Genomic DNA, 23,947 nt, shown 5'->3' with positions numbered 1-23,947 from the left:
CGGGAAGTTGAGGAGTTGATAGCAAGATGCTGGCAGCTGCACCTGTTCCACGCTGTGTCACCCAGGTCCTTCCCTGCAGGCAGCAGCTGATGCATTGGCACCATGGCAGCACCCCAGCCCTGTCTACTTGACGTCCCCTGAGCTGTGCTGTGCAATGACCCTGAGCTCTCCTGAAACAGGCCAGCACATGCTGGGAGCCAGGACTCCTGGGATCTACTCTTGGCTCTGAAACTTATTTCTCTGTGTCTGTGGGCAAATCTCTCACCGCTCTGCCTTGGCTCCTCATCTGCCCAGGGGAGCTCCCTCACGCTGCCTGGTCCAAAGGCAGGGCCAGGGGCAGTGACTGGTTGTGCAGGTGTGACGAACTGGGAATGTTCTTAATGTTTGCTCTGAATACTGTGTTGGTGCCTCAGTGTCCCCATGGCAGTTCTTAAGTATCTGGCAGAGCAAAGGGCCAGTGCACCTAAATGCCTGACACTCTGTCTCCTAGCAACTGATGGCCTGGGCCCCTCCTCTGCAAAGGTGCCAGCTGAAGGTGTTGGAGACAAAGGGATCAGGTGACCTCCTGGCCCGGGAAAGGGGCTGAGCAGAGAGGAGGGGCTGGGAGGGGTGGTTAGTCTGGAGCTGGCTGGGGTCAAGGGTGGAGGGCAGACCTGGGGGTCTGGCTCACTGCCCCCCAGAATGGACCCAGCCGAGGGGTCCAGTTCGCTGTATCTACAAGCTCTGTTATAGACCCTGTTCCTGTCGTCGAATAAACCTCTGTTTTACTGGCTGGCTGAGAGTCACGTCTGACTGCAAAGTGGGGATGCAGAACCCGGTGGCTTCCCCAGGACCCCGCTGGGGTGGACTCGCTGTGGGAAGCGCACGGAGGGGCAGAGGATGCTGAATGCTCCAAGGAGAGACCCAGGAGGTGAAGCTGTGTGAGCTTCTTGCCCTGAACAAGTCTGCTCCAAGGGAGAGGCGGCTCAACAAAGTCCTGACTGGCTTGGTGGGGAGCAGTTCCAGAGCATCGCCCGGGGACTCCGTGACAACTGGTGGCAGCGGTGGGACGTACTGCACCCCGTGAATGGCGCTGCTTGCAGTAAGTGACTAGGGAGCAGTAAAACAAAGGAGGGATAATGAGGACCAGGCGTGCTGAAGGCTCAGAGAGGGACGGTTTCAGGGGGCGGTTAACCTCTGGGAGTGTGTGACCAGTGAGAAGGACTGTTGGAGTAACAGGGTCCCCCTGAGGACTGCAGTGAGCAGTCTCAGGGGCGGAGGAGCTTGCCGCTCGACCCTGGGAGAGAGAAGGATTTTTGCAGTAGCAGGGTTCCCCTGGGGATTGCAGGAGCAGTCCCAGGGGCAGAGGAGTCTGCAGCTCGACCCTGGCAAAGAGGTGGTGATCACGAGAAGGGCTGGCACACCAGGGGTTCTTCCTGGAAACCATGGGGGAGCCAAGAGCACACAGGCCTGTGAGTCCAGAGCCACTTGGGAACGGTGAAGTGATGGCCTATCACCATCTCCTTAAGAAGGACATTGTGATCCTGTGCACAAAGAGAGGGTTACGCATGGGGAAATTCACCAAGGCACAGTTAATCGTGCAGTTGAAGGAGAAGCACTGCTCTGAGGAGCAGATTCCTGGCCCAGATGGGGCTACAAGAGGATCTGAGAGCAGCTGGAGCATCAGCCAGGCATCCCCGGGAGTCTGGTCCCCAATCAGACGAGGGTCTTCACGATTGGGTTCCTCATCAGGAGATTGGAGACGGATGGGATGGGAGCAGAGCCCGAGAGAGCGAGAGGACCGTGAGAGAAAGCAAGAGCCCTAGGAACGGCTGCAGGAGAACCAGCAGCAGCGTGGACTGGTGATGGTGGAGCAGAGAGACATAGGGGGCTGCCCAGGGGTCAGTGGGGAAACACGCCTGCAGGGGCGAGACCCTGGGACAGAGAGAACTGTGGTGGTGCAGCCCCAGATGCTGAGGGACTGTGGGACCTGGGTGAAGTTCCCTGGGGTGAGGCCCCTCCCCCTGCCTATGGCCCAGAACCCTGTGCAGACCCAGGAGGCGTCGGGCTGGCTGGTGGTTGGGGTTCTCCAGGATATCGGCTGGGAGGCCCTGTTGGGGGGTGACTGTCTCCCCATGGGACAGGATCCAGGCCCCGCTCCTGTAACGGCCGAGGGTTTGAATTCAAATCCAGGGAACCAATTGGCTAGGATGGAAATGGTCAGTGAAAATGCAAATGACCTGGCTGGCAGGGGGGAGGGGCTGCAGGGCTCAGGATACCTGCCTACCTATAACCAGCCCCCTGGGGCTGAGTGGGAGGGAGAGATGCTCCCCGCCCCCCTGCACACCGGAGAGGGGGCTCACGCTGGCTCTGATGCTGTGACCAGAGCAGAGAGATCGCTGCCTGCCCCCACTGGGACAGAAAGGGCAGTGCTGAGCATGAGGGGAGCTGAGACCCCAGCTGAGTGCGGGGACACCCAGGCAGGGCAGGTCAGCTGCCAAACAGGTTTGCCTGGTCCAGACGTGCTGCTGGGAAGTGATTACACAGCAGGGAGGGAGCTACCAGGGACAGGGCTCAGGGGGGCTGTGACCCCAGGCCCAGCCAGCGGGAGGGGGCAGGTCCCACTCCCTGCCCCAGCTGCTGAATCCCAGACCGAGCTGCAGAGGGATCCCTCCTTGGAGAAGCTGAGGGAACTTGCTGGCCACAGCGCTGCAAACCCCCTTGGGGAAGGCTGCAGGGACAGAGTCCTGCAAGAGAAGGGATTCCTGTACCGGGAATGGGCTCCCCAAGGGGAAGTAGAACTGGGGGGAATCGGGAGACAGCTGGTGGTGCCCCAGGAATCCACAGGGTTCTTCCCTTTCGAGCTGCTGGATGGGAGGAGAGTGAGGGGACCCCTGAACCTGGAGAGAGAGGTCAGGGATATGCTGGCTTTAGATGGGATCCAGCCATTTTACAGCCCATGGGCCTCACCCGTGGGGCTGATCCCCAAGGGAGACAGGATGATCTGGTTTTATGGGGGCTATCAAAAGCTTAAAGCCATCACAGTGTCTGGTGCCGACCCCATGCCTAGGCCTGGGGAGATTCTAGACAAGCAGAGGGCAATGGAGAACTTGGCCTTGGCAGACACTGATAATGTGCACCTTTAGCCAGACCTGGGAGGAACAGGTGTCCCAGGTGAAGAGGGGGCTGGGCTGCCTCAAGAAGGTGGGACTGACGTTAAAAGCTGGAAAGTGCAAGGGGGGACGGCAGAGGTGTTGTGTCTGGGCCACAAAGTGGGAAGCGGCTGCCCAAGCCCAGAGCTGGCAAAGGCCAAGATGGGGGCTCTTAACCAAAAGAGCCCGAATCACAGACCGGAGGGCTGGGGAAAGACCCAATCCCAGCTTGAACCCCAGGGGTATTGGGGTGGCAAAGGGTGTGGGCTGCATAAACCTTCCCACCTGCGGCCTGCAAGTGCCATCAAGCACACCCGACCTAAGGGAGGGCGTGAGACTGGACTGTCCTGGTGTAACTCACACCAAGGAATGGGAGAGATGCTGGGGCATCCATGGGAACCTTGGTGGGTTCGAACTTCCCCAGGTCACTGGCTGGAGTGACCTCGCTCAGTTCGGTCTCGAAGGGGGGAGAGATGTGACGAACTGGGAATGTTCTTAATGTTTGCTCTGAATACTGTGTTGGTGCCTCAGTGTCCCCATGGCAGTTCTTAAGTATCTGGCAGAGCAAAGGGCCAGTGCACCTAAATGCCTGACACTCTGTCTCCTAGCAACTGATGGCCTGGGCCCCTCCTCTGCAAAGGTGCCAGCTGAAGGTGTTGGAGACAAAGGGATCAGGTGACCTCCTGGCCCGGGAAAGGGGCTGAGCAGAGAGGAGGGGCTGGGAGGGGTGGTTAGTCTGGAGCTGGCTGGGGTCAAGGGTGGAGGGCAGACCTGGGGGTCTGGCTCACTGCCCCCCAGAATGGACCCAGCCAAGGGGTCCAGTTCGCTGTATCTACAAGCTCTGTTATAGACCCTGTTCCTGTCGTCGAATAAACCTCTGTTTTACTGGCTGGCTGAGAGTCACGTCTGACTGCAAAGTGGGGATGCAGAACCCGGTGGCTTCCCCAGGACCCCGCTGGGGTGGACTCGCTGTGGGAAGCGCACGGAGGGGCAGAGGATGCTGAATGCTCCAAGGAGAGACCCAGGAGGTGAAGCTGTGTGAGCTTCTTGCCCTGAACAAGTCTGCTCCAAGGGAGAGGCGGCTCCCCAAAGTCCTGACTGGCTTGGTGGGGAGCAGTTCCAGAGCATCGCCCGGGGACTCCGTGACAGCAGGTAAAGCCTCTAAGTGCTGAGCATGGTGGGCCTGACCCAAACCTTAATCTGAGGCCAGTACATTGGACTGCAGCCCCCAGGGCTCCTGGTCGCGGAGCACAAACGCCCGGCACAATGCTGCTGCTAGCGGGGTGTGACGTGGGGCACCTGGGCGAGGGAATAGCCACAGGAGTGGGAACATGGCCATTGTACGCAGTGCAGCGAGCCCAGCACGAGACGCTGAGCTCCGGTCTGGGGCCACCCTTCCACAAGGATGGTGAAAGATGGGGAATTTCAGAGAAGAGCCACAGGAAAGAGTTGTGGGCTGGAAAACCTGCCTCCCAGAGCGAGGCCAGCAAAGTGCCACCCGCCCAAGGCCAGCTGAGAGGGCTCAGTCCTGGAGCCCTGCAGTAGCTTGCTACGGTGCCCCGGGGTGAGCAGGGCCACGGGAGGCTGGGTGGCCTGGGGCTTCAGTGGGGAAAGTGCTAAGCCGCCATCTGTGGTGAACCAAGGGAACTGCAGCTCTGGGACTGCTGGGGGCACCGGGGTACAGTGCACGGAAGTTTGGGGTGATTCAATGCTGATGGCCCTGCTGGGGAATGAAGGAAGAGGAGCTGGACACTGAATGCACCTGGGCTCACCCTGACTGCCTGTGCAGGGAGGCAGGGTTGGGCGAGGGTGGCTGACACAGGAGAAAAGGGCTTTTGTATGCTGCTAGCATGGCTGCTCCATTGAGGTCCCAGGTGCTACGGATCCCTCTGCAGAGCACTGCGTGGCAGCTGATGCAGACCAATGGGCAGCGCAGAGCGGAGAGGCCAGTGCAATGTGGGGCAGTTTTCCCTATCTACAAGAAACTCACTGCAGCTGGCAGAGCCCTGACCCCACCCTGAGAGCCCTGACCCATCTGCATCCGAGTCCAGCAGCCCTGAGTGGAGAGAAAGGGGCGGCACTGTCCAAGTACCGGGGAGGCAGAGTCTTACCCGACACTGTCAGTCTAGCAATGGCTGTTTGCCCCAGTAAAACTCTCTCTGGGTTAAAGCCCCAGGCCTGGTGCTGGCGAGCCCAGCCTGTCAGGGTGCCTGAGGTGGGATGTTGTTTCCCAGGTTTCTGGGTGGGGGGTGTTTGAGTCAGGAGAAGTTGCTGCAGACAACAGCTGACAGACGGATTGCGTGTAGGTAGCTACATGCGGGGAGTTGTCTGAGCTCACAAAGGCAGAACGAGATCCAGTGGCTGGAAGCAGCAGCCAGGCAAATTCAGATTGGAGCTAAGGTGCATCTTTTACCAGAGAGGGGAATGAACCATTGGCACAGCTGAGCTAGGGCCACAGTTCAGCCCTGCGCGGATAGAAACCCACAAGGCTCTCCTGGGAACCGCAGCGGCGACAGGAACAGAACGCTGGGCTGCAGCTCCCAGGAGCCAGCGCCCTGCACCAGGAGCTCCACCAGCGCGGCTGTACAGCCCACAGCCCTGCCCACTGCAGCAGCTGTCCCTGGTCACGCTCTTGTGTTAGCTGTGTGCACACCCCCAGATGGGAGATGCAGAGAGCTGCGTGGCAGGGCTGGGCGGGGCTGCGGGTGGTACAGCCGCACCAGTGGAACTGCCGGTGCAGGGCACTGGCTCCTGGGAGCAGCAGCCCCATATTCTGCCCCTTTAGTCACTGCGGTTCCTAGGAGAGCCTTGCGGCTCCACGGATCCTGATTTATCACCACGAATATCCTTGGCCATGCAGGGCTCTAGCCAGGGTGGATTTGCTGTTGCCTGGAGTCTTTAAATGAGGACTGGATGCCACGGAACAGAAGCTCTGGTGGCTGCAGGAGTCCCTGGGTGATGTTCTCTGGCTGGGGTTTTGCAGGAGGTTAGACTGGACCCCTTAGGGCCTTAAAAATCTGTGAACCCTGCAACTGCCCCCCAAGTGGTGGGGACCTTTGGCTTCAGCTTGGTAAGCGACGGCTGAGGCCCCTCTGTCACTCGTCACTCCTGCCTGATTGGGTACACTTAGCAGGATGTCCTTCTTCCCAGCTTCAGTTGGGGTTTGCACTGCCCGTGGCTCCAGGGAGAAGAGGAACCAGCTCTGCAGCAAGCAGAGACCTTGCACCCCGGGGCATGGAGCACTCGTGGCGTGGAGCCACTAACCTGGCTGCTCTCTAGCATTTACAGGAAGATCCTGTGCCTGGTTGTAGGAGATTAAGAGTCTTGTGTAGCTAACAGGAGTTAGAGGCTCTCCAATGAATCAGATCAGAGGAAATACGGTTCTTGTCCCAAGATCAGGCTACATGGGGTTTTCCAGGGCCCCTGGGGTGTATGGCGAGGACACTCACACTCTAAAGACTTTGACTGAGCTCGATGGGCTACAGTCAGTGCCAGGCCATGCTTTTGGGGTGCAGCTTTAGGCCATATCAGACAAGCTGTAGTCATTGATACAGCATCGACAGAGGAAAACTGGCTCCTCTGGGAGGGACATTGTGGGTTGCTGATGTATATGTGGGGCACAGCTGTGGGTGCTGGGCCCATCTGATGCTCCGGGCCTTGCAGGTGCATTAGATGGGGCCTGATCATGGAAGTTTATTAGGGGCTTGTTGCTACTGGGGCCTTGAAAGCCAGGGCACTGGGCAGCGGTGCGGGCCTCAGAACGGCTTTGGGGTGCTGGGACTGATCTCTGCGTAAGAAATCTGGCTGGAGCTGGGGCTGGGGCTGGGGAAGGGCAGTGTGTGCTTAGCAGCTCCTGCTCCAGACATGTTTTTCTTGGCCTGAGAGCTGGGGCACCAGGGTGTGGGTAGGCGACGTCCCTGGGGCCGCAGGCAAGGACTGTGCTGGGGGATGGTGGCAGCATAGGTGGACGTGTGGGATTTCCTGGCGCGGTGGCTCAATGGTTGATTCATGCCTGGAGATCTAGTGAGACCCGTTGATCTAGCAGCTGAAGTGGCTGTTTGCCAGTGTGTCCCTGTAGCCATGGTGCCTCTTATGAGACTGGCCAGTTCTTCCTCCCCTCACCTCACTGCCTGGGTCCACCCTGAGAGGCAGTGGGAGGTGGCAGCAAAGTCACTTCTGTTGCTGCCATAACAGAAAGGGTCTAGGGCTCTGGTGCAGGGATTTGCGGCTTCAGTGCGGCTCAGGTCCCCAGTCTCCAGCAGAGTGTTGTGTCCCATGTGTCTGGAGGCTGAGATCAAACCTGCAAACTCCAGCTTCTGTTTATGAGACTAATTTACACCCACATTCCCTTGTGTGAACCCCCAGAGGGCTCCAGAAATGCTGGCAGCCTACCACCCCCAGGGACACCAGCCACCACCAGCGGTAATGAGCACGGGAAGTGGGCTCATGAGAACGACCCCTGGGAGAGGCATTTAACAGTGTGTGGAGCACCCCTTGGCACCAGGGACTGTGCTCAGAAGCCATGGGGCCATGAGCCAGAGTCCAAACTCTCTGGCATGGACCCACCCACCTGTACATCTCTCCCGCCAGCCCACCTGCCTGCCACCAGCTCCTCCCTTCGACCCTGGCTATATCCCTCGCACTGGGCCAGAGCTCCCTCTCGTGGCGTGCAGTGCCGCTGAGGAGTCTCCAGCACTGGCCAGTTCCTCCTCCCCTCACCCCACTGCCTGGGTCCACCCTGAGAGGCAGTGGGAGGTGGCAGCAAAGTCACTTCTGTTGCTGCCATAACAGAAAGGGTCTAGGGCTCTGGTGCAGGGATCTGTGGCTTCAGTGCGGCTCAGGTCCCCAGTCTCCAGCAGAGTGTTGTGTCCCATGTGTCTGGAGGCTGAGATCAAACCTGCAAACTCCAGCTTCTGTTTATGAGACTAATTTACACCCACATTCCCTTGTGTGAACCCCCAGAGGGCTCCAGAAATGCTGGCAGCCTACCACCCCCAGGGACACCAGCCACCACCAGCGGTAATGAGCACGGGAAGTGGGCTCATGAGAACGACCCCTGGGAGAGGCATTTAACAGTGTGTGGAGCACCCCTTGGCACCAGGGACTGTGCTCAGAAGCCATGGGGCCATGAGCCAGAGTCCAAACTCTCTGGCATGGACCCACCCACCTGTACATCTCTCCCGCCAGCCCACCTGCCTGCCACCAGCTCCTCCCTTCGACCCTGGCTATATCCCTCGCACTGGGCCAGAGCTCCCTCTCGTGGCGTGCAGTGCCGCTGAGGAGTCTCCAGCACTGGCCAGTTCCTCCTCCCCTCACCCCACTGCCTGGGTCCACCCTGAGAGGCAGTGGGAGGTGGCAGCAAAGTCACTTCTGTTGCTGCCATAACAGAAAGGGTCTAGGGCTCTGGTGCAGGGATCTGTGGCTTCAGTGCGGCTCAGGTCCCCAGTCTCCAGCAGAGTGTTGTGTCCCATGTGTCTGGAGGCTGAGATCAAACCTGCAAACTCCAGCTTCTGTTTGCCCCCTGAGAACCCCCCCTCCAGGAAGCGAGTTTTGAGACAGCAAGGGGATCCTGGAGAAGATGGCCCTGAAGACTGCGCTGGAGTCTGGAGAGGACTGAGCACCGCAATGCCTGTTTGGGCTGCAGGGTCCTAATTCCTTGGGAAGCCGAGCGCATGTGGCTCGTGCCAGCTCAGAGAAGACCAAGGCGAATTGGCGCTGGCTGCAAACCCCTGAGCCCAGTGCCACCTGCCACTCTCTGAGTGGCACAGCCTCCTGCCACTGCCAGGTGGCAATGGCAGGTTGCTGGGCAGTGGCTGCTAATGGACACTTCTGCGATGGCTGCTCCACCGCCCCACTCCACTGGAGGTGTTTGCATCCCTAATTAGCACGGTGATTGATACAGGCCTGCAGGACTTAACAGGGATGCTCTGTACTAATCATATTACAGGGCTGGATCAATGCAGCTCACTTTGTGGTGCACACACTGCCCAGGCTCCTCTGCCTGGCATTAGCTGGGATAATCGGGCTCCTGACATGAGGCTGGGTAGCAGCTTGCTCCTAGTGACCCTGTGCTAGGGTGCAGAGGCTCTGTCTACACAGCAATCAGACACCCGTGCCTGGCCTGTGCCAGGAGATGGCTTGTGGGGAGTGGACTAAGGGGCTGGTTAGTTGTGGTATAGACATTCTGGCTTGCGCTGCAGCCCAAGCTCTGGGACCCTCAGGATCCTAGAGTCCAGGCCCCAGCCCAAGCCCAGATGTCTACACAGCATGAAACAGCCCCTCGGCCTGAGCCCCGTGAGCCCGCGTGGCAGTGTAGATGTACCCACAGAATGACTCCTAACCTACAGCTTCTCCCTGGGGCCAGCTCCTGGCAGGCCTCCCAAGGCACAGCCATCCCCCGGATACAGGTATCACAGCCTGGCATCCCCTGGCCGCCACACTGGGACACGTTTAAAGTGCTGCCACAAGACGCTCTGTGGCAGCAGTGACCACCCAGCTGGGGGCAGCAATGGTGAAATGCCAGTCACGGCAGGTACCCAGACGTGAACAGCTGTGTTGGGCCCCGGGTGTGTGCACTATTGGGAATGTTGGCCAGCTAGGCGCCATCCTCACCGCACAGCCCTGTCCTCGGCCCCACCTCCGCCTGTGCCCAGCAGGGCCGGGAACTGCAGCCGGAGGCCCTGCTCCCTGCGATGGTCGGCAATGGGACAGCCACAGTCAGTGCCAATGAGGAGCTGCTGAGCCCTCCGGTGTGGGCACACGTGGCACGGTGGCACCTCCCTGCTCTGGTCTGTCCCCTGGCCTCCACCCCAGGGAGTCACACACTCTGCTCTAGGTGGGACCGTTTGGTACATAACCCCGGTCCCTGGAAAACTCAGTCCATTTTTTCCCTTTAACCTTGAAATGCAATTTCCTTCCCCAAGAATCCTTTCCCTGTAAACAACATCTCTTTAGTGAGATTACAGTGAAAAAATCCGGCACTGCCCGGCCCCTGGCGCTTTTTCACTTGGGGAGCCCCATCCGTCATGGCGGCCGGTGCATTCCTGTGCCCCTCCCCCACCGCCAGCTGTTGGTCTTTTCATCGTTTTTACAGATTTATTTTACAATAATTTAATTTCATCCTCAGGCCCGGGAAGACGGATCAGCCTCTGATGTGACTGGGGCTTCAGAACTGGATCATAGATTTCCTTCTTCCCTGTGAAGCTCTTTCAGAGGTTCCCAGTGCAGCTGCAGATGAGAGTCTTTAAACAATGAGCGATGGTGTAAGTCCGGGGTGTAAGTCCTCAACGGGGTGTAAGTCCAGCTGGGCTGGTGGTGGAGGGGTGCTGCGCTGACACCAACAGGGAGGCGGCGCGTCCCTCTCCGCCTTTGCCACAATCTCACCCGTTCTTCCCTTGCCTACTCTTGAGCAGCAGCCAGCACTGGCATGCTGGTACTGGGGCCTGCCAGCCTACGGCCCATATTCTCCAGTCCCCTGCCAGCAGGAGGCGCTGTAGGACGCGGGGCAGCATTGCTGGTGGCAGCTCCCCCTGCTGCTCTCTCCGCAGGGGACTGTCTGGGCTTGTGCCTGTGGCCCAGGACCTGATTCTGGGGGTGCTGAGCACCGCAGCCCCCTCTAACATCAGTGGGAGCTGAGGGCATTTAGGGCCCGCTGTTTGTGAGAGCAGGTTCCTCTTCTGTGCCAGGGCAGTGGGAGCTGGGGAGTCGGGGTCAGTGGCTCTCCACACCCGCACTGCACACATGGTTCCAGCCCCCCATCTGCGCTTGCATGAAGTCAGGCTAATGAGATGCCCATTGCGCCCATGGGCTTCAACCCCCCTGCCACCACTCGGCCCAGGCCCCTCCCTGCACATGAGGGGCTGCATTTGTCTCCCCCTGCCTCCCCGGGCCCCTCCCTGCATGTGCTTGAGGAGGCATCCAGGGAGGGAGGTTTCTCCTCTTTCTGAGACTCCCTGCAGACAACATGACCCGTCTAAAACCTATGCACGGCCAGGGAAGTGCAGCGACTTCCCCTCAGCCCCAACAGGAGGCAGCACAGGTGCCAAGTTTGTGCAGGGGAGAGTGGCTTTGAAGGGAGTGAGTCCCTTGTGCCCTGCAGCAGGACAGCTCTGCCAGTGAGAAGGCAATTTCTATAGAAAGCCCCGTGGTGCCCACACTGCCAGCAGGTCCTGCAGCTCTTTTTCTGCCCACACCCCTCTCGGCTGGCAGCACCAGATCCAGCGAGAGCCCACAGAGCAGGGAGATGACCAGCCCATTAGGAAAGCACAGCTTGGAGCTAACCCAGCCGCTCTGGTCCACAGGGCATGTGCAGCGAGCACCAGGCCTCGGTCCCTGCATGCCATTGCCTGGAGTCTCTGCTTGCTGCATGGGCACTGCCTAGAGCAGCTGCATCTAGCACAGTGGGGCAAGCGCGGGCTCTGCAGCCCCCTCTGTGGTGCCGCCTTCACGGAATGAACTGGTTTCTATGAACAGCCAGTGGTACGTGGTGCTGCCCAGGGTCCTGGCATGTCCTCCAGTCCTGGCCACCGACAAAGAAAGTGCAGAGCTATTTGATTTTCCAGCTTGGGAAGCGGCTTCTGCAGCGAAACTTTTCGTGCTGATGGCGGCTGTTTGATTTTTGCCTTTGAACCTTGGCAGCTGCCTCAGCCTCCTGACCTTGCTGTTCCCTGCTTTAATGGGAACCGTGGCGACGAAAAAGCTGAGGCGGGCTCTGCGCCTCCCAGCCACGGGATCCAAACCAGCCTCGCCAGGCCACTGCCCTTGAAACACTCCTTCCCGTTTAGCCTTGAACGAACTGACGCAACCTTGTGACCCGGCGGGCAGCGCGCACTGGGACAATGCCCTCATGGATCGACGGCCCTTTCACTTGCCTGGCTGCAGCTTCACTGGCACCTTGGCGCTCGTGGTGCAGCTGGGGAGAGCTGGAAAACCACCTGGCTCTGGTGGTTTCTGGTCAGGGGGCATGAGGGCCATTGGACTCTGGCTGCCACGCTGTGCCTGTGCTAAGGGCCACAGGCTGCCAGGTGGCCCAGGGCTCCTGGCCAAGCCCATGGGATGCCGCAGCCTGGAGGTGACGGGAACATGGAGACAGGCGGAGTTGCTGTGCCGAGCTCGGTGCCACTGAGGACAGGTGTGTGTGTGTCCAGGCCGTGATGAGGCCTCTCTCCTCTTGCCCTTCTACCCTTCACCAAATCTGCGTGAGATGAAAACGCAAAGGCTGCTCCCTGGCATTCAGCCTGAAGCGTCTCTGTGCGAGCAGCGCTGCCCTGCTGCCTGGCCCAGCTTGGAGCCATGGGCAATGGATGGCACAGGATGCCAGCTAGGGAAAGGACCACTCGCTTCTCCCCTTCAGCTGATCTGTTTGAGTGCTGCTGGGCCCAGAGGGGCTGGGAGACTCTGCATGCCAACACCATGGATGAACCCCGGGCATCACCAGGCTAGGTCAGCCCTGAGGCCCATCCAGTGCAGCCTCCACTCTCCGACAGGCACCAGCTGCCTCGGAGGCCGATGTAACACTGCTCTGGGCAGATGTGCAGAGTGAGCTGTTCTCTTTGATTCCCTGGCTCGGGGGGCACATTCCACCCCCCCCCATTTGCTCTAGCTGGCTGCCCCCGGCAGCTGCCAGGGAGATGGAGAAAATGCTCCTCTGCCAGTGCCAGACTGGGGTGCAGCAGGGCCCCAGTACAGAACGTGCTCAATATTTAACTGATTCTGCACTGGACCAAGATCCCTGGGCTTAATGTTACCAGCAGAGCAAATATAAGCAAGAAAACCATTCCTGCTTGTCATGTCCTGGTGCTAGGAGTGAGTGCAGGGCAGCGCCTTGGCCCTTCCCCAGGACGGAAGCAAAAGGCAAGTGAACAGCAAGCTGCAGGTATGGCAGCCAGCGACGGGCTCCTGCCGGATCCATCGGCAGCTGCTGTGGAAGGCAGGGCGGGTTCTGCCTTGAGCATTCGTCAACGTATAACCTGTACCCACAGCCAAAGCTCAGGCCAGGCTGCGCATTGCTGGGCAGGTGAGCGGTAGGTGGCGGAGCTCTTGGCAGATTCTCGGCTTTAGAGCCTGGGGCCCAGAGACAGGGTGAGCAGGTGCTTGTTGTGCTGCACTGTGCACCCCTGCCTGCCGCTCTGTCTGCCTGGGTCGGTGACTGGCCTCCCCTGCCAACACCTTGGGTCATTGATACCTGTGCTGACCAGGTGGGTCCTCTAGGCCTATCCCCCACTAGCTGGGTCCCCTTCCAGACTGCAGAGAGGGCAGATGTCCCACAGGAATTCAGATCATCTCTCTCGGCAGCACCTGTAGCATCTCAGTTCTCCAGTGCTCATGTGGCTTTGACAGGTGGGAGTTTCAAAGCTGAACGGCAAAGCTGAACAAGTATCAGAGGGGTAGCCGTGTTAGTCTGGATCTGTAAAAGCAGCGAAGAGTCCTGTGGCACCTTATAGACTAAAAGACGTTTTGGAGCATGAGCTTTTGTGGGTAAATACCCACTTCGTCGGATGCATGTAGTGGAAATTTCCAGGGGCAGGTATATATATGCAGGCAAGCTAGAGATAATGAGGTAGTTCAATCAGGGAGGATGAGGCCCTGTTCTAGCAGTTGAGGTGTGAAAACCAAGGGAGGAGAAACTGATTCTGTAATTGGCAAGCCATTCACAGTCTTTGTTTAATCCTGAGCTGATGGTGTCAAATTTGCAGATGAACTGAAGCTCAGCAGTTTCTCTTTGAAGTCTGGTCCTGAAGTTTTTTTGCTGCAGGATGGCCACCTTAAGGTCTGCTATAGTGTGGCCAGGGAGGTTGAAGTGTTCTCCTACAACAGTGACACCATCACAGGACCTAACCAGATCAGCCACACCATCACCGGTTCATTCACCTGCACGTCCACCAATGTAATATAAGCCATCATATGCCAGCAATGCCCCTCAGCTATGTACATCGGCCAAACTGGGCAGTCGCTACGGAAAAGGATAAACGGACACAAATCAGATATCAGGAATGGCAATATACAAAAACCTGTAGGAGAGCACTTCAACCTCCCTGGCCACACAATAGCAGATCTTAAGGTGGCCATTCTGCAGCAAAAAAACTTCAGGACCAGACTTCAAAGAGAAACTGTTGAGCTTCAGTTCATCTGCAAATTTGACACCATCAGCTCAGGATTAAACAAAGACTGTGAATGGCTAGCCAACTACAAAACCAGTTTCTCCTCCCTTGGTTTTCACTCAACTGCTAGAACAGGGCCTCATCTTCCCTGATTGAACTACCTCATTATCTCTAGCTTGCCTGCATATATATACCTGCCCCTGGATATTTCCATTACATGCATCTGACGAAGTGGGTATTCACCCACAAAAGCTCATGCTCCAAAACGTCTGTTAGTCTATAAGGTGCCACAGGACTCTTCACTGCTAAAGCTGAACAAGACTCTTATGTTTGCTGCATCGCTGCTGCTTCCTGATGGACTAAGACGCGGCCTGAGCAGGCTTTTCCCACTGAGATTGCAGGTCTAGACTCCCCTCTTCACAGCCTTGGGGGACGCAGCAGCCCGAACCTCGCCCTGCTGGGCCCTTCCAAAGCAGAGACCTGGGGGCTGGGATTTGTGCAGGGAGCCAGCCCGTGGGGAGACTGTTTGCCCAGCATAGCAAAGGGCCGGCCCAATTTCTGCCCCTTGTTAGACGGTGGGGCTTTGTTTCCTTTCCTGACACGGGCAGCTTGTCCCTGGTGGTGGGGATGGAGGCTTACTCCAGTTTACCCAGGCTGCTTCTCCAGGCAGGCCCTGCTCCTGCTGTGGTTTGACCTGCCCCTGGCTTGTCTGTGCTGCTGGGGGGGCTGGTGCGAGGTGCTGCTACCGAGCTCTGGCGGTGGCTCTTTGCCAGACTTTCAGGGCTAAAAGTGTTTTTGTTTGATTTCCTTCAACTTTTACGAAGTTCTGGCTGCTGGGTGCCAGCCCTGAGCCTGCTGGTGACTGTCCCTCCCTGGAAATGCCCTGGGGACACAAGTACAGGCCCGGCCCCAGGAGGTCCCCGCCTCCGAGTCTGGCGGTCTCAGACCAAGCACTGAGAGAGGTAGAGGACAGAAGTTGTTTCTGAAGAATAGCCCCTGCCCTGCTCTGCCAGCCCAAAGGCCCCTGCACCACCCCAGAGAGCGTCAGTGCCGTTCTTAGCAGCTGATGTTTATTTCACTGTTTATAAAAACACAAAGTGCTGCCCATGCCAGGCTCTTGGCACCGTGCTCCAGGCATCCTGGCATCGTTTAATTGAACAGTCCAGTCTCATATCCAGTGAGCTGCTTTTCCCAGCATTCAGTCAATCCCCAGACCAAAAGCTTTGCTAGCTGTGCAATCTGAGCAACCTTAACTCTGCCCCTGCAGTGATGTCAGCCACCTTCCCTTGCCTCATCCATATGCCAAGCCAGAGGCTGCCAGCTCTGATGCGTGTCACTGAGAGCAGCAGGGCCAGGCCTCTGATGCAGAAGGTGTATTCTTGGATCAAAGCCGTCTCCTAGTGGCCGTCAGGAGCTCCCAGACTATGGCTGCGAACACCCTAATCGTAGTGGAGTCACCATCTATGACCTTGGCCTGGCTAGCCCTCTTACTGCGCTGCCGGCACAAGATGGCTGAGTCTGCGGCTGCGGGGCGCTCATGGGGAGACGGGGGCTCTCTGTGGCTCTGGATGAATTCAGCTGTATGGCTGATGGGCCCGTGTGCTAACATTGGCTCTGTTCACGGCAGAGTTATAATTTCATGAACTGGGCCTAGGAGGTTTGGATACATAGAGCCATTAGCTTTGTCTTAATGATACTTGAATAATTGGTGTCACATCAGTTAGAGCAGCTCTCAGACACTGCAGTGGTAAGTGCTTTACAAAAAGCTCTGGCTGATGTAGACAAGGAATCTTAATGAACACTGGGGTCTGATGGCCGCCAGCTCGCTGCCTGTCTGAGCAGGGCTGCACCCACCGCTCTCTTCCTGCGCATATGGGAGGTCACAGAACGCAAGAGCTGGCACAGATTCAGCGGGACGGTACCACTGCCGTTGTGGGGGCTGTGCTGCAGAGAGGAATGAATGGCAAGGCAGTGGATGGTGGTTTGAGGGTTTCTCTGGAGGGAGGTGTTTCAGCAGGGGCAGGGCAAAGGGTGTTCCAGGTTGAGTCTGGGTGTGTGGATTGGGGTGCAGCCTGAGGCTGCAGAGTTCCTGTAGCTGGCGAACGCCCTGGGTGTTTGTGTGCACCCAGCGTCACAGTACACACATACCTTGCAGCTTGGTTAGCTAAGGGAACTGCGCGGCAGCCTTGCCACGGGCTGGGCAGTCGAGTGTTGTGAGGGTGGGCATGGGGCTTTGTGTCTATCTGGTCTAACTTGTGCTAGCTGGTCGTGGTTCTGGCTTGGGCTGTGGGGGTAGCTTGGGGAGCCTGTGTAGAACTTACAAATTCTGGCTGATTAGATGTGCAGTCAGCCATGTGCTGTATCACATGTTCCTCAGCCCAGAACAAGGGGAGTCCTTAACCTTAACGCCTGTGCCCTGGGCACTGAGCAATGGGTATGTGAAGGAGGGAACCCAGCCTGACCAGTTTGTCTGCAGGGCTGGGGTTGGGGTCAAGCTGCTAGTGGCTGGATTTGAGATGGTGCAGGGCTCATGGAGCAGGTGAGAGAGGCAGGGTGGCCTCCTTAACTGGGGGACCAGCTGAGGTCCAAGGAAGCTGCCCTGGAGGAGAGCAGGAAAGTGAGGCTTCCTGGTTCGTGAAGAAGCCGTGAGCTGCAGGAGAAGGACCCCAGAGATCTGAAGCTGAGGCAGGGTTTGCAGGTCTGTCCGTCTCTGTGTCCTGTGCTGTCACAGTAGAACTTGTGCCATGTCTGGCTGGGTGTCTCTGCTTTACTGTCACATGCCCTGGAGGGGTGACTTGCAGACCCAGAGTGGCCCTCGTGGTTGGAGCTCTGGCAAAGGTTGGGCATGAACTAGTAGGGAGTCTGGGGGTCAGCACTGGTCCTGGAGGCCTGGTGAAGGCGGGACAGACAGATCTTGTGCCCAGGCAGCTTGCCAGGGGAGACAGTGCTGCAGCCTGTTGAGAGCCAGGGAAGCCAGTGGGTTGAACATGTTGGGAGCCCAGTGTCCTGGACGGAGGGACCTCGCCCATGGCTGGGTGACAGCATGTGACTGGGAACCTCCACCCTGGCTCGACAGGGAAGAGCCCTGCAAAGACCCTGACTAAGGTAGGTAGGTCTCATTGTGCCAGGCTCGGCTGAGATCGGGGGTGGGTGATGGGCCCTTCCTCAAAGAGACCAGGGAGGGGAAGGCAGGGTTCTTATCCACGTGGCCCAGCCTCTGAGAGTTACCCAAGGGCTGGCAGAAAGTCTGCCAGGGTTGGGACTGACCCCAGCTGGCCTGAGTCCGAGGCCAGCGCCCCAAGTGCCAGCCCCTCCCTCCTCTCCTTGCGACTATGATTCGGATTGGCAGGACTGTGTGTGGAGTTAACCTTCCCCCTCTCCCTGGGTGTTGCCTTGGCACTGCCCCGCCGGAGAGACCCACAGTTCCTTCGAGCTCGGTTGGAAGGCGCCTCAGGCAGCGAATGTGGCCCTGACTCTTGAGAATTTTCCTCTCAGGTTTAAATTCCAGGCAATTGCACCTTGGTGCTTTCCCAGGCACACCTGCACTGGGACCCCGTGCATCAGCAGTCACTGCTTCCTGGTCACCGTGTACTGAGACTCTGTCTGAAGGAATGTTCCTCCTCAGCATTGGGGAGAGGCTGGGTTTGCCGATAGCCCGTTAACCTCCCCAGGCTTTTCTGGAGCAGGCTGGTCGTGTTTGGAGGCAGTGTGTGGAATCCCAGCAGCCATGATGTCTCAGTAATCTTGGTCAGGTTTGTCACTTTCCATCCCTGCTGTGGATTAGAAGCAGAGGTAATTTGCAGATGACAAATATTCCCAGCAGTAAATATTTTCCCCACCCTCATCCTTCTACAAGCAGATAAGGTGGCAGCACAGAGGCAATACAGTTACTGCAGAGAGAGAAACTGTTCAGCAGCCTTAAAAGTCTATTGTGTCCCTGCAATTATTTCTAGATAAACAGAAGAAAGCCAATAAGCAAAGAATGAAGCTGCAGGCTGCCGCATGGGGTCTGATGATGTTATCTCCCACTCACACACATCTCCAGTGCATAGGAAGAGGGGCTCTCACTGCTGGCAACAAAGAAATCATTGTCCAGAGACAAAGCTGGGTAGGGGCGAGATTAAAGTTTCACAAAACAGCAGCATTAACCACTCTGCATTTTATTTGCTTAACATAAACCTCGCCACACTGAGAACAACTCCCCAAACTTATCTCCTCCGCTTGGCTTCCCTCAGCAGTTCTCAGACGTGCACCCCGTATGCATGCACAAACGCACTCGCCTGTGTGCACCCTGTCCATCCAGTCAGTTACTCCTGGGGCTGGGAAGGGAAGGCAGAGGGAGAGAGGCTGATCCCACGTGGGGAGGGCTCAGACAGCAGCCTCGGCCAGCCCAGAGCCTGGAGCCATAGAATTGGGTGACTTTCTGTAAGAAATGGGAGGCCAAGGCTAGAGCTTGCCAAAGGGGCCATCAGTTTTTGTGCCTGATTTGAGACATGAGCTGGGCACCTGGACGCCAGCCATCACCTCTGAATCTGGGCCCAAGGCCCCGTGAGAACGGTCAGAGAGTCCCTGGGATTAAGGGGAGTGGTAACTGTGTTAGTCTGTATCAGCAAAAAGAACGAGGAATCCTTGTGGCACCTTAGAGACTGTATCTATTGGGTTCCAGGACCTCAGAGACTGTGCGGGGTGTCAGGGATCAGAGGGGTAGCCGTGTTAGTCTGGATCTGTAAAAGCAGTTGTGACGAACTGGGAAAGTTCTTAATGTTTTCTCTGAGTACTGTGTTGGTGCCTCAGTGTCCCCATGGCAGTTCTTAAGTATCTGGCAGAGCAAAGGGCCAGTGCACCTAAATGCCTGGCACTCTGTCTCCTAGCAACTGATGGCCTGGGCCCCTCCTCTGCAAAGGTGCCAGCTGAAGGTGTTGAAAACAAAAGGATCAGGTGACCTCCTGGCCCGGGAAAGGGGCTGAGGAGAGAGGAGGGGCTGGGAGGGGTTGTTAGTCTGGAGCTGGCTGGGGTCGAGGGTGGAGGGCAGACCTGGGGGTCTGGCTCACTGTCCCCCAGAATGGACCCAGCCGAGGGGTCCGGTTCGCTGTACCTACAAGCTCTGTTTTAGACCCTGTTCCTGTCATCGAATAAACCTCTGTTTTACTGGCTGGCTGAGAGTCACGTCTGACTGCAAAGTGGGGGTGCAGGACCCTGTGGCTTCCCCTGGACCCCGCTGGGGTGGACTCGCTGTGGGAAGCGCACGGAGGGGCAGAGGATGCTGAATGCTCCAAGGAGAGACCCAGGAGGTGAAGACGTGTGAGCTGCTTGCCCTGAACAAGTCTGCTCCAAGGGAGAGGAGGCTCCCCAAAGTCCTGCCTGGCTTGGTGGGGAGCAGTTCCAGAGCATCGCCTGGTGACTCCGTGACAACTGGTGGTAGCGGTGGGATGTACTGCACCCCGTGAATGGCGCTGCTTGCAGTAAGTGACTGGGCAGCAGTAAAACAGAGGAGGGATAATGAGGACCAGGCATGCTGAAGGCTCAGAGAGGAACGGTTTCAGGGGGCGGTTAACCTCTGGGAGTGTGTGACCAGCGAGAAGGACTGTTGGAGTAACGGGGTCCCCCTGAAGACTGCAGCGAGCAGTCTCGGGGCGGAGGAGCTTGCCTCTCGACCCTGGGAGAGAGAAGGATTTTGCAGTAGCAGGGTTCCCCTGGGAATTGCAGCGAGCGGTCCCAGGGGCAGAGGAGTCTGCAGCTCGACCCTGGCAAAGAGGTGGTGATCACGAGAAGGGCTGGCACACCAGGGGTTCTTCCTGGAAACCATGGGGGAGCCAAGAGCACACAGGCCTGTGAGTCCAGAGCCACTTGGGAACGGTGAAGTGATGGCCTATCACCATCTCCTTGAGAAGGACATTGTGATCCTGTGCACAAAGAGAGGGTTACGCATGGGGAAATTCACCAAGGCACAGTTAATCGTGCAGTTGGAGGAAGAGGACCGCTCTGAGGAGCAGATTCCTGGCCCAGATGGGGTCACAAGAGGATCTGAGAGCAGCTGGAGCATCAGCCAGGCATCCCTGGGAGTCTGGTCCCCAATCAGACGAGGGTCTTCACGATTGGGTTCCCGATCAGGAGATTGGAGACGGATGGGATGGGAGCAGAGCCCGAGAGAGCGAGAGGACCGTGAGAGAAAGCAAGAGCCCGAGGAAAAGATGCAGGAGAAGCAGCAGCAGCGTGGACTGGTGATAGTGGAGCAGAGAGACATAGGGGGCTGCCCAGGGGACAGTGGGGAAACACGCCTGCAGGGGCAACACCCTGGGACAGAGAGAACTGTGGTGGTGCAGCCCCAGATGCTGAGGGACTGTGGGACCTGGGTGAAGTTCCCTGGGGTGAAGCCCCTTGCCCTGCCTATGGCCCAGATCCCTGTGCAGACCCAGGAGGGGTCGGGCTGGCTGGTAGTTGGGGTTCTCCAGGATATCAGCTGGGAGGCCCTGTTGGGGGGTGACTGTCTCCCCTTGGGACAGGATCCAGGCCCCGCTCCTGTAATGGCCGAGGGTTTGAATTCAAATCCAGGGAACCAATTGGCTAGGATGGAAATGGGCAGTGAAAATGCAAACGACCCGGCTGGCAGGGGGGAGGGGCTGCTGGGCTCAGGATACCTGCCTACCTGTAACCAGCCCCCTGGGGCTGAGTGGGAGGGAGAGATGCTCCCCGCCCCCCTGCACACCGGAGAGGGGGCTCACGCTGGCTCTGATGCTGTGACCAGAGCAGAGAGCTCGCTGCCTGCCCCCCCCGGGACAGCAAGGGCAGCACTGAGCACGGGGGGGAGCTGAGATCCCAGCTGAGTGGGGGGACACCCAGGCAGGGCAGGTCAGCTGCCAAACAGGTTTGCCTGGTCCAGACATGCTGCTGGGAAGTGATTACACAGCAGGGAGGGAGCTACCAGGGACAGGGCTCAGGGGGGCTGTGACCCCAGGCCCAGCCAGCGAGAGGGAGCAGGTCCCACTCCCTGCCCCAGCTGCTGAATCCCAGACCGAGCTGCAGAGGGATCCCTCCTTGGAGAAGCTGAGGGAACTTGCTGGCCACAGCGCTGCAAACCTCCTTGGGGAAGGCTGCAGGGACAGAGTCCTGCAGGAGAAGGGATTCCTGTACCGGGAATGGGCTCCCCAAGGGGAAGTAGAACTGGGGGGAATCGGGAGGCAGCTGGTGGTGCCCCAGGAATCCACAGGGTTCTTCCCATTTGAGCTGCTGGATGGGAGGAGAGTGAGGGGACCCCTGGACCTGAAGGGGGAGGATTGGATGGAGAAGGGGGAAGACCCCTGGGGGATCTCTTCCCTGAGGTGGGAAACAATCTCCCCATCAGGTGTTCCCCGTTCAGAGTCACTGGGAAAGCAGACCAGATCCTGGAGAGAGAGGTCAGGAACATGCTGGCTTTAGATGGGATCCAGCCATTTTACAGCCCATGGGCCTCACCCGTGGGGCTGATCCCCAAGGGAGACAGGATGATCTGGTTTTGTGGGGGCTATCAGAAGCTTAAAGCCATCACAGTGTCCGATGCCGACCCCATGCCTAGGCCTGGGGAGATTTTAGACATGCAAAGGGCGATGGAGAACTTGGCCCTGGCAGACACTGATAACATGTGCATCTTTAGCCAGACCTGGGAGGAACAGGTGTCCCAGGTGAAGAGGGGGCTGGGCTGCCTCAAGGAGGTGGGACTGTCACGGAGTCACCGGGCGATGCTCCGGAACTCCTCCCCACCAAGCCAGGCAGGACTTTGGGGAGCCTCCTTTCCCTTGGAGCAGACTTGTTCAGGGCAAGAAGCTCACACGTCTTCACCTCCTGGGTGTCTCCTTGGAGCATTCAGCATCCTCTGCCCCTCCGTGCGCTTCCCACAGCGAGTCCACCCCAGCGGGGTCCTGGGGAAGCCACAGGGTCCTGCACCCCCACTTTGCAGTCAGACGTGACTCTCAGCCAGCCAGTAAAACAGAGGTTTATTCAATGACAGGAACAGGGTCTAAAACAGAGCTTGTAGGTACAGAGAACCGGACCCCTCGGCCGGGTCCATTCTGGGGGACAGTGAGCCAGATCCCCACGTCTGCCCTCAGTCAGCTCCAGACTAACAACCCCTCCCAGCCCCTCCTCTCTCCTCAGCCCCTTTCCCGGGCCAGGAGGTCACCTGATCCCTTTGTCTCCAACACCTTCAGCTGGCACCTTTGCAGGAGAGGGGCCCAGGCCATCAGTTGCTAGGAGACAGAGTGCCAGGCATTTAGGTACACTGGCCCTTTGCTCTGCCAGATACTTAAGAACTGCCATGGGGACACTGAGGCACCAACACAGTACTCAGAGAAAACATTAAGAACTTTCCCAGTTCGTCACAGGGACTGACGGTGAAAGCTGGAAAGTGTAAGGGGGGACGGCAAAGGTGTTGTGTCTGGGCCACAAAGTGGGAAGCGGCTGCCCAAGCCCAGAGCTGGCCAAGGCCAAGATGGGGGCTCTTAACCAAGGGAGCCAGAATCACAGCCCAGAGTGCTGGGAGAAGACCCCGTCCCAGTTTGAACCCCAGGGGCACTGGGGTGGCAAAGGGTGTGGGCTGCATAAACCTTCCCATATGCGGTCTGCAAGTGCCATCAAGCACACCCGACCTAAGGGAGGGCGTGAGACTGGACTGTCCTGGTGTAACTCACACCAAGAGATGTGAGAGATGCTGGGGCATCCATGGGGACATTGGTGGGTTCGAACTTCCCCAGGTCACTGGCTGGAGTGACCTCGCTCAGTTCGGTCTCGAAGGGGGGAGAGATGTGACGAACTGGGAAAGTTCTTAATGGATGTGACGAACTGGGAAAGTTCATAATGTTTTCTCTGAGTACTGTGTTGGTGCCTCAGTGTCCCCATGGCAGTTCTTAAGTATCTGGCAGAGCAAAGGGCCAGTGCACCTAAATGCCTGACCCTCTGTCTCCTAGCAACTGATGGCCTGGGCCCCTCCTCTGCAAAGGTGCCAGCTAAAGGTGTTGGAGACAAAGGGATCAGGTGACCTCCTGGTCCGGGGAAAGTGGCTGAGGAGAGAGGAGGGGCTGGGAGGGGTAGTTAGTCTGGAACTGGCTGGGGTCAAGGGTGGAGGGCAGACCTGGGGGTCTGGCTCACTGCCCCCCAGAATGGACCCGGCCGAGGGGTCCGGTTCGCTGTATCTACAAGCTCTGTTTTAGACCCTGTTCCTGTCATCGAATAAACCTCTGTGTTACTGGCTGGCTGAGAGTCACGTCTGACTGCGAAGTGGGGGTGCAGGACCCTGTGGCTTCCCCAGGACCCCGCTGGGGTGGACTCACTGTGGGAAGCGCACGGAGGGGAAGAGGATGCTGAATGCTCCAAGGACAGACCCAGGAGGTGAAGACGTGTGAGCTTCTTGCCCCGAACAAGTCTGCTCCAAGGGAGAGGAGGCTCCCCAAAGTCCTGACTGGCTTGGTGGGGAGCTGTTCCAGAGCATCGCCCGGTGACTCCGTGACAGCAGCACAGACAGATATCATCTTCCTTTCCAAATGCAAATGGATGGACATCATACCAGATGGACTAAAGGTGAAAAATCCACTGCTATCTACCTACATATGTCTGTTAATCTATAAGGTGCCACAGGACTCTTTGCTGCTGTAGTGGAGTGATCACCCGCACCTTCCCGGGAGGGCTTAAAACAGCCCTGGAAGAGAGCTGGGGCAGGGGAAAGGCTGGGCTGATTGGAAAGCAGCC

General features: G+C 58.0%; 1 long non-coding RNA gene across 1 annotated transcript; it reads right to left on the bottom strand.

Moving 5' to 3' along the window:
* Nucleotides 1-3,644: 3,644 nt before the first annotated feature.
* LOC127031051 (uncharacterized) lies at nucleotides 3,645-23,582 on the bottom strand. Its single transcript, XR_007768483.1, has 3 exons — nucleotides 23,334-23,582; nucleotides 19,174-19,264; nucleotides 3,645-3,811 (listed from the first exon to the last, which is right to left on the bottom strand). It is a non-coding gene; the product is annotated as an uncharacterized LOC127031051 (long non-coding RNA).
* Nucleotides 23,583-23,947: the final 365 nt, after the last annotated feature.

The sequence above is a fragment of the Gopherus flavomarginatus genome, chromosome 11 (assembly GCF_025201925.1).
Source record: "Gopherus flavomarginatus isolate rGopFla2 chromosome 11, rGopFla2.mat.asm, whole genome shotgun sequence".
NCBI lineage: Eukaryota > Metazoa > Chordata > Testudines > Testudinidae > Gopherus > Gopherus flavomarginatus.
The sequence above is the reverse complement of the archived record's forward strand: the minus strand, read 5'-3'. Positions and strand labels throughout refer to the sequence as shown.